The following is a 9,619-nucleotide window of genomic DNA, read 5'->3' as shown; positions in this document are numbered from 1 at the left end:
TGTAACTGTCATCTGAAAATGTGTACGTGATATCCGTGATTTGTGGTTTTTTCACTCAGCCCCACTAACTTCACCCGGCTCTACTGAGGGCTGTGAGCAAAAGACTAATCTGGCGAAATATGATTGGTGATAGCCATGCCTTTCCCTACCCCCGCTTCCCCATCGCTAAAAAGTATATAATCACATCCTGCCTGAAATAAAGTTGCTCTTGATTTCTCTCTTGATTTCATGAGTCATTACTAACTTTTGCCTCCACAGGTACTCAGAAGAGCACGAACCCTATCACGTTGTGTGGCTCTCCACAGGTTTCCTCACTGCTGGCTAGTGTAGGATAGGGCCCCCGAAATAGGGGTCCCCTCAGGGGAGCCGCATTCTGGCGCCAAACGTGGTTTTCCTGCTCTTCTCCCTCGTCGCCGGTCGTTCCCGGGAATTCTCCGCGTCTCCCTTTTCTTTCCGTGAAGGGTGAGTTTCCCTTGCGCAGACGCGTTCAGAATTTCATGCATGCATCTCTCAGGGTGACTTCTTAGTCTCCCTCCCAGGCGACCCCCGCCTTTTGGCCTCTCGTGTGTGTCCCCCCACTCTTCTTATCGGTCGACGGACGTTCCCGGGATCCCACGCCCCCATTCTTCTTCGGGTAAGCCCCCCCTCGGCATGTAAGCCCCCCTCGGCGTGTGGATTTTCCTCCGTGCATGCACCCCTTCGTGGCTGTCACATTCCTGTGACTCCCACCCCTTCGTGGCTGTCACATTCCTGTGACTCCCACCCCTTAGTCGACCCACCGTCCGATATTCCTTGATATTCGGACCACCTCTCTATCATGGGTTCCTCCCTCTGTACCGAAGCCAAATTTATTCATGAAATCCAGGCAGAACTCTCTTCTCGCAATATTCATGTCCATAAGGCTTATCTTTGTAAATTTTTCACTATCCTCCACCGTGCCTCTCCATAGTTCGTTCTTACTGCCCCTCGCATAGCCCCCTCTACCTGGGCTACCCAGAGCCTGAGTTCCAGCAGCTCCCCCACACGCGACAACAAACTGTTGCTGCTTTCCCCCACCCTCCTAGTCAAGCTGCCACTTCAGCAATCAGCAAGCAGGGTGGAACCTCCCCATCCCTTAGGATAGAAATGCAGCCCTAAAATGTTTTTCTAAGATAAAGACCACAGTTGGTAAAGTTAAAAGGATTCAGAAACTGTTCATGTGAAATATATAGTAAAAATTGTCAGAATTTTGTGTGTCTCATAAGAAGCCTCAAATAATTGTAAAGTTTGTAAATTAAATTATGCGGCATAATTGTGCCTTTTCTAAAAGCATTTGTGTAATTAAGTTTTGTGCATTTGGTGTTGTAATTATTAAAACATTGGAAATTAGAAAACCTTCTAAATTCAGGTCTGTAAGGGTTAAAAATTCTCTAGAAAAAAAAAAAAGCAACAAGAAAATAACAGCAATACACTCCCTTTTTTCATGCCTCTCAAAAATCTTACAGCAAAGTCATAATTCTGTCACTTGTAATAACAAATTATCAGTAAAAGAAAAACCTTTTGGTGTTTTAAAATTTAAACAAACACACAAGTATTATAATTTTATTCTTTTATATTTCTATTAGAAAATTTATTTTAATTTTTAAGGTATTTAAAAAAAATTATGTGGAAAATAATGTAATTAGCCTTTTTAAATAATATAGTTAATATTATTGCACAATTAACACCCAGGTGTGCTTCATAATACCCTTAGTTTTAATTTTGTGCTACAGCAATGGTTCTTTACCTTTGCATTAAAACAACTATCCTTTTAAGTGTATTCAGAAAGTCAGTTTTTCATACCTTTAATAATCATAGTTCATGCTATTGTGTTTAATCATAAAAATTTTAACACTTTATTGCAGCTGTCTTACTGTTCTACTGTAAAAACAATTTAAAGAAAACCTTTTTATTTACAGCAAATGATATCATACTTCAAAGTGCAAACTCTTTTTACAGTGCTCATTAACCATTTTATTTAATGTTTTATACTTCAAATTAGTATTATTTTAAAAATGTTTTATGCTAAATCTAAACTTTAACATTTATTTTCAGCAAAGTTCCACTCCAGCTACATTAAGTACTTCTAACAACTAAAAGTTTTTCTACAAAAAAAAAAAAAAAAAAAAATTTTGGATCGATCCTTTTGTCTGTTTATGTGTATGTTGTGATGAATGAAAGTGGCCACAATGTTGTGCTTAGTGTTGTTTTGTTTTGTCCATTTATTTGTTATTTCTACATTTCATGATAAATACAATTTTTAAAGCCTTATCCATTTTTAAAATTTCAATTAATTTTTTTTTTTTTCACCTTGGTTCAGTCTAGTCATCTAAAAAACTGTAACATCCTGCTAAAAATCATGTGTTAAGCTAGCTTTGTCCTTCTAACAACATAGCAGAAAGTGTAGGGAATGGTAAACCCCAGATTTCTCAATGGCCATCGGGGATAACTTTTCCCTGGAAAATTTCTGAACTTTGCAATCATCCAGCTTTTCTGCTATGTGTAAGTTAAGGCCATAAAAATATGGATATGTGGCTAGAAAAAGAAGCATCTAGCTTTAAGATAATAACTAAGAAGTTTAAGAAAAATTATTTAGGTTCAGTTTAAAAGTTTTAAAAAAAAATTGGCAATTGTTACTTATAAAATTTTTGAATGCTAAAGTCTCACAGAAGTCAGAAGGCATTCCGTGGTATTCAAAAATAACTTGTGTAAAATAAATTGTTGTGTCTTCTGCCTGTAAACCAATGTCACCCTATCTTACCCACATGCCTTCCCCCAACTCTATTCTTACACCTATCACCTTTTTTCAGCCTACTCTCCCCTCTGGTCCAGTTTCCTCCTCACAGCTTATTCTTAATATAATTAATGCCTCCGCCTCCACCATTACTGACCCTGCATATGAACAATATTGTATTTGCTATTCCTCCCAGTCTCCATTTTATGAAGTAGTGACTGTTTTTGATGCTCCTATCCCTCTACAGAATCAGCCCTCCATCGCATAGTACCTTGACCCTGGCCAAGGCATAACTCTGGGTCAAGTTATAGGTGTTGGCCTTTGCATTCTGGTACCCCAAATGCTCCCTCCCCTTCAATTAATTAATGTTTGTAATCAAACCTATGTTGTTAATCATAACAACTCCTATGTTTTGTCCCCCAATGGTACTTATTTTCCTGCTCTACTGGTTTAACCCCTGTCTTAGTTCCTGAAATTTTTCTTGCCCACAAAAACTACTGTGTGCTGGTTTTGCTGTTGCCTCGCCTCTCTGTTCACCCAATGAAAAATCTTCCCCTCTTCACCATTGACTCCTCCTTGCTACGCCATAAACGAGAACCTGTTTCTGCTGTGACCATTGCTGTGCTGCTCGGACTTGGTGCTGCCGGCGCTGGTACTGGTATCTACTCCATGGTCCGCTCATCTGAGTCCTTCTACCAGCTTCAGCACGCTGTAAATGCGAACATTAAAAAACTTAAGCAAAAACTTAAACATCTTAAGAAAACTGTTGCCTCTTTGGCTAAAATGGTCCTCCAGAACCGCCGTGGGCTTAACCTTGCCTTTCTAAAAGAAGGGGGGATGTGCGCCGCCTTAAAAGAGGAATGCTGTATATTTAAGGATGAAACTGGTCTGGTTAGAGATAGCATTAAAAGAGTTGAGGAAAGTCTTGAGGAGAGACGTAGGGAGCTTGATCAGAGTGAGAGCTGGTATAAGAACTGGTTTTCTACAACCCCATGGTTGACTACTTTACTCCCAGCTTTTCTGGGACCCTTTCTCGGCCTTATGCTGCTATTATCCTTTGGTCCATGGGCCTTCCGCCGCATCACCAGCTTCGTGAAATCGCAGATTGATGAGGCTACAAAGAAGCATCCCACCGTTTTGTATCAACAACTTGCAACTGAAAAGGCTCCCTCCCCACCTCCTGCTTTGCTACAGTTTGAAGTCTTTAAAACTAAGCAAGAAGCGTCCTTCGCTAGGCTCTCGCTGTGCTAAAGCTTGGAGAAACTTCAATGAATGCTGTCCCTACAATCGCTGAGCATCACAAGGGCAGCTCATCTTTCTTGCTTAGCGAAGAAAAAAGGGGGAGATGTGAGGAGCCGGGAGAGTAGAACTCCCCCAGTGTTGCTATGCATTGCCTGCTTGCCTTCATGCCTGCCTGATTGTGAAGAATGGGAACCGAAACCAGAAAGTCTGCAAAGGACAGGCCAACAGGATATACGCAGCTCTAAAAAAAATATGTCAGGGACAAACAGTTCTTGCCAGTTCTCACTGTGATCAAGAAATCATGGCCATGAAAAAGGAAATAGTGTCATACAGGTTTATGAGTACCAGTAACAAAACCTTTTACATCAGTAGCATAAAGAACAACATGTTACTTAAGAATTTAACTGTTGGTCTCTGGTAATCTGTAACTGTCATCTGAAAATGTGTACGTGACATCCGTGATTTGTGGTTTTTTCACTCAGCCCCACTAACTTCACCCGGCTCTACTGAGGGCTGTGAGCAAAAGACTAATCTGGCGAAATATGATTGGTGATAGCCATGCCTTTCCCTACCCCCGCTTCCCCATCGCTAAAAAGTATATAATCACATCCTGCCTGAAATAAAGTTGCTCTTGATTTCTCTCTTGATTTCATGAGTCATTACTAACTTTTGCCTCCACAGGTACTCAGAAGAGCACGAACCCTATCACGTTGTGTGGCTCTCCACAGGTTTCCTCACTGCTGGCTAGTGTAGGATAGGGCCCCCGAAATAGGGGTCCCCTCTGGGGAGCCACAGTTGTCTGTTCTGAGTGGTCTCTGGTTGGCATTCCTACTTTATGTTGGGGGGGGGGGTTCGAGAAGTCAAAAGTGCTGCTTCTTGGTGGCAACTTAGGTGAGGGGGTTGTGGGGGTTCTGAAGGGGAGGTGAACAGTGTTCTTTGATGTCTTTTCGCTTGCTAAGACCTTGGATTCTGGGGTGTCACATAGGAGAGATAGAGTTTGATAGAAAAATCCTCCCTGCAGTATACTGTGTGGTCTTATTTACAAAAGTGAAAAGTTTGTATTGGGGAGGCACATCTAGTGATGCTCAGGGCTTGGTTGTTTCTGGCTCTGCATTCAGAAATTATTCCTGGCTGCGCTCAGTGGACCATAGGGGATGCTGAGGATTGAAGCCAGGTCAGTCACATGTAAGGCAATTGCCTTACCTACTGCTCTATTGCTCTAGTCCTGAAAGTGGAATTCTTAACTACTGGGGTGAGAGGGGGGGTCTTTGAGGCTGGAAGATGTGTAGACCCATGCTTTGTGTGAAGGAGGCCTGCGATCTATTCTTGGCACTGAGTTCCATCCTAGCACCACCCTTGGCCAGGAGCTGTATCCCTGTATCCCCCCTCAGAAGAATGGGACTCTAAGCAGAGGACAAAGTGAAGAATTTTGAGGGATGGGGGCATGCGGGGGAAGGAGCCGTGAGGAAATGTGATGGGAAAGAACATTCTCCACAGGGGATGCTGGAAGTGGGCATAAGGTCAACATGAAGAAAGGTGAGGGGTTCCTACCTGGGAAAATGTTGAGTTCTGAGAAAGGATGAACTGGGGGAAATCTTGGGGCTGCTGAGTTGTTAAAGGGGAAGAGCCTGAAACCATGGATTCTACTTCCCGTGGCCTGGCTGTGTGACTTAAGTTTCTCAACCTCTCTGGGCATCCATGTTCTTAGGGGATAGTGGTGGGTAATCATGTCTTCGTAAGGATAGGCTGAGGATTCATGAAGCCAGAAAGGGTGAGTTGCTAGCATGTACTTTCCACCTTGCCAGCCTCCTACAAGGGAGAAAGAAGGTGTGCATTGTCCTTGTGATTCTATGGTAGGGCCAGAGGAGGGCATTTCTGGGTTCCTGCAGAAGCAGTTGCAGTGACCCTGGCATTATGAAGACCCCTAAGGGCTTGGTACCCAGTACAGAAAGGTGCTCAGGAAGTTGTGGAGCATGATGGGGTCCCCCAGGTGGCAGTGTGAGGAGGCTGTCCAGTGGCTATGGGTGAGTAAATTCAGGCAGGTCATGTTTAAACTTGGGTCCTGTTGCTCACCTGCAACAGGTGATGGAGGAGTGTCAGGTGCCATATTAAAGTGGGAATGATGGTAGTAGTGATGGTAGTGATGATGGTCATGGTGGTGATAATGGTGGTGGTGGCGAAAATCTTGTTGGTGATGGTGATGATGATGATGGTGGTTATGATTTTGGTGGTGGTGATGATGGTGAAGAGATGGCAATGATGGTGGCGGTCACTGTTACCCCCATAGTGTCTAATCTTCTGGTTGTAGTGCAAGAGTGAAATCACCACTCAGTTCTCAAGGCCAGATATGGTCAAATTGATCTCCCATTGAAATGATTGTCTTTAGGATATTTGGGTCATATGAAACAATCCAGATTATTTATTTCACCACTTTCTTTTTACTCTTACTGTTTTTAACATGGCTTCGAGCAAACTAATGGGTCTGTGCATTACTGTTGGTCTAGAACAGTATGTGGGACTAAGTGGGCCCAATAGATTGGTCTGTGGAGATGATTATTATGGATTTGAGTACTGGACATAACTTTTTGCCAAAGCTTGAGAAGCCTTTGCATAGACTCAGTTTTCCTCTCTGTTCAATGGGCCTGAAGGGATGAAGGAGAACCAGGTTAGTAGCATGGTTCCAGGGAGAAGGTGCCACTACCAGCATCTGCTTTGTGGGTCTGGATGGGGGCCAGACATGAGAGCTCTCCATCTTGTTGATAATGTGGGGAGTGGCATGGGGGCTCCTCTGTGACCTCCTCCAAGTCTGGCAAGTGCAGGCCAAGTGGACAGCTTGTTTTCCCGCATTCGCAAGAACCAAGTGCTAAGTAAACTCTGCCTGAGCCAGGGTTGAGCTGCTGAGCTGCCTATATTAAGGGAAGGGTCAATAACACATTAATGGGATCAGTGGCCCCATTAATCTTCCCCTAATGAACAGCCGCTCAAGCCAGCCCATCTTCCCCGGATCCTGGAAGACATTTTGTTTTGGCAGGAAACTTGCTGGGTCGAAAGCACCTCGGATGCTATAAAAGTGATTTAGTGGCTATGCCGGGGAGTGGTGCCGAGGGGAATTGAAACCGCAGAGTCATGCCAGTCTTTCCAAAGGACGGAGGAAACACTGCAGGGGACCCCGCCTAGATACAGGTGGGCTGAGGGAGCATGAGCCTCTCATCCAAAATCAAGAGACTGTGGGTGCTTTAGGATGGGATGACCCTACAGGAGCTGGAGGGGCTTGGCAGGCACTGCAGTTTTTGGGAAGCCTATCCTCTTGAGGAAAGGGTTCTTGGGTGTGAGATGTCCTTCTCCTAATGCCCTAACTTTGTATTGAAATGTTAATATCACCTGGATGGTCACACCCACCTACATCTAGGTGGGGTCTGTGGTTAGAATAAAGGTTAAAAAGTGCTGGCTGGGGGAAAGGGAGAAGCAAGGAAGTATGGAGAGAGAAAGGGAGACAGAGAGTTCCCAAAAGAAAGAGAAGAATAAGGCAGACATGGTTCAGAATCTGCACATGGCAGATAGGGCCATAAAATAAACCGAGCTATCTCCGATGAAACTTTAACTGACTGCGTATGAATTAATCTCTCACCATTACTGTGTAATCTTCATACTGGCTGGGGACTATAGACATCTTGTTGAGGAAGGCCACCCCAGACATGTGGACATTAGACTTATAAATTAATTAAGACAACACTTGGGGACCCATTCTTCAACTTCTATTTCTGTTGGGAACTCAAGATGGGGGTTCACATGGGGTCTGAATCTGGGAATGCAGCTGACACTGTCCTTGACTCTGCCAAGTCCCAGCCAACAGGGCTGGGCAAACTGGAAGAGGGAATTCAGGAGGAACTGAGGAAGGAGACATTGAGGCAGATGTAGACCTCAATGCCTTGATTTTGGCCAAAAGCCTCCAGGTGGAGGTGGTGGTGGGGATCTTAATTGTTTTTAGAAAACATGATGGAACTTCCCTCCCCCACCTCCAGTACAGTTTGGGCTGTTCCTCTATTCTAGAGCTAGTAGACCCTGACAAGCTCCCTGTGGGATTTAGATAGGGAAGCCTAGTATATTTTGGGCTCCTGGGGGTGGCTTGTGGCCCTGGGAATGGTGACTAGGTGACACCTCAGTGGACTCTGGAAGACAGCCCTGGACATCTATTCTCATTCCTACAATGATCCCTTGAAAGCAAGGGATGAGGCCCAACCTCCCTAAACTGGACCCTCTCACTCCATCCCCAACTCCCGGAGGCCAAAAGCTACTCCAGGTAGGGAGGGCTGGGAGAGCTCAGCCTTGTAAGACTTTAATTGGGACAAAGTACACAGGATGTTTTATGGGTGGAGGGAAGGTCACCACTAGAGGTGGGACCGTGTTGGATCTTTGTATGCCCAAAGCAACTCTTCTCTGGACAACTTTGTAAATCATAGCATCTTACTACAAATAACTAAACATTTAAAAATAATAGTGTTTCCTTGGGAGGCTAGAGTGATTTCTGCTGCTGGCCACACCGGGAGGCCAAACCAACTCTGTCACTATTTTATAACTTGGAAATATGAGGGGGTGTTTACTGTTGTGAAGTTCCTGTTGTGAAGCTCGGAACTTGGGAAGGTCTCCTGCATTCAACTGCAGTAAATGCTCTGGAACCATGTGGTTCCCTTCCTTGCAGGCACACAGACCCTTGGCCTTGTTGCCCCTAGAAGTCAGGGTAGGGGCATGTTCTGAGAAGTTCTTTAAGCCCTGAAGCATCTTGAGGGCAGGAGGCTGGGGAGGGTTCCCTCTTGTGGAGGGTTTATTTTGATTTGGGTGAGCAGGGTATTTCCTGAGCAGCTACTGTGTGCCTGGCCTCTGAGGCACTAGGAACCCTTGTTCCTGCAGAATTCTCAGGCTGAACGGGAGAAAATCTGGAAGAGAATGAATTATAATTTGGCCTTGTGACGGGTGCAGATGGTCAGGGTGATGGCAAGGAAAGGGGACAGTGTTCTGGCAGGTAGGCATCTGTAAGGGCAGTGCGGTGATTGTGACCTCTGAGCATGACCTTGAAGGGTGAAAATGCTTACCTGTATGGTAACCTCCCCATCACCTTCTGCCCCACCCCAACTCCTTTCCACTTTCTCATTCTGACCAACTGGCTCTGCTACCTTCTTAGATCTTGGAGTCACAAACTGGAATATTTAAAAAGTTCAATAAATACTATTTGAAGGGCTGGTCTGGAACCATAGTACCACTAGTGGGAAGAGCACTTGCCTTGCATACAGCCCAGCTGGGTTCAATCTCCAGCATACATGTAGTCTTTCAAACATTGCCAGGAGTGATCCCTGAATGCAGAACTGGTAGTAAGTCATGAGCATTGTTGAGTGTGGCCCCCAAACAATAAGTCAATAAATAATGACTGATAGAGAATTGGACTGGACCGAGCTATCCTGCCTGAAATGGAGCAGACGACCAGAACACAAACAGATTGTGCAGTGGAGCAAGCCAAAGAATAGTGGAACAGAGTATAGTCAGGCTAGAACCTGACCCCAGTATGTGTGTGTATTAGGAGGGATTGAAGAGGTCAAGGGTCTAGCTGAGACTTTCCATGGTCAGTGAGAA

The 9,619-nt window shown here is 44.7% G+C and overlaps 1 non-coding gene across 1 annotated transcript; it reads left to right on the top strand.

Annotated features, from left to right (window-relative positions):
* The first annotated feature begins 1,691 nt into the window (after positions 1–1,691).
* On the top strand, positions 1,692–1,818 carry LOC126019288 (small nucleolar RNA SNORA22). Its single transcript, XR_007499018.1, has one exon. It is a non-coding gene; the product is annotated as a small nucleolar RNA SNORA22 (small nucleolar RNA).
* Positions 1,819–9,619: the final 7,801 nt, after the last annotated feature.

Source organism: Suncus etruscus, chromosome 9 (genome assembly GCF_024139225.1).
Source record: "Suncus etruscus isolate mSunEtr1 chromosome 9, mSunEtr1.pri.cur, whole genome shotgun sequence".
Lineage (NCBI taxonomy): Eukaryota > Metazoa > Chordata > Mammalia > Eulipotyphla > Soricidae > Suncus > Suncus etruscus.
This window is presented reverse-complemented; position numbering and strand designations above follow the sequence as displayed.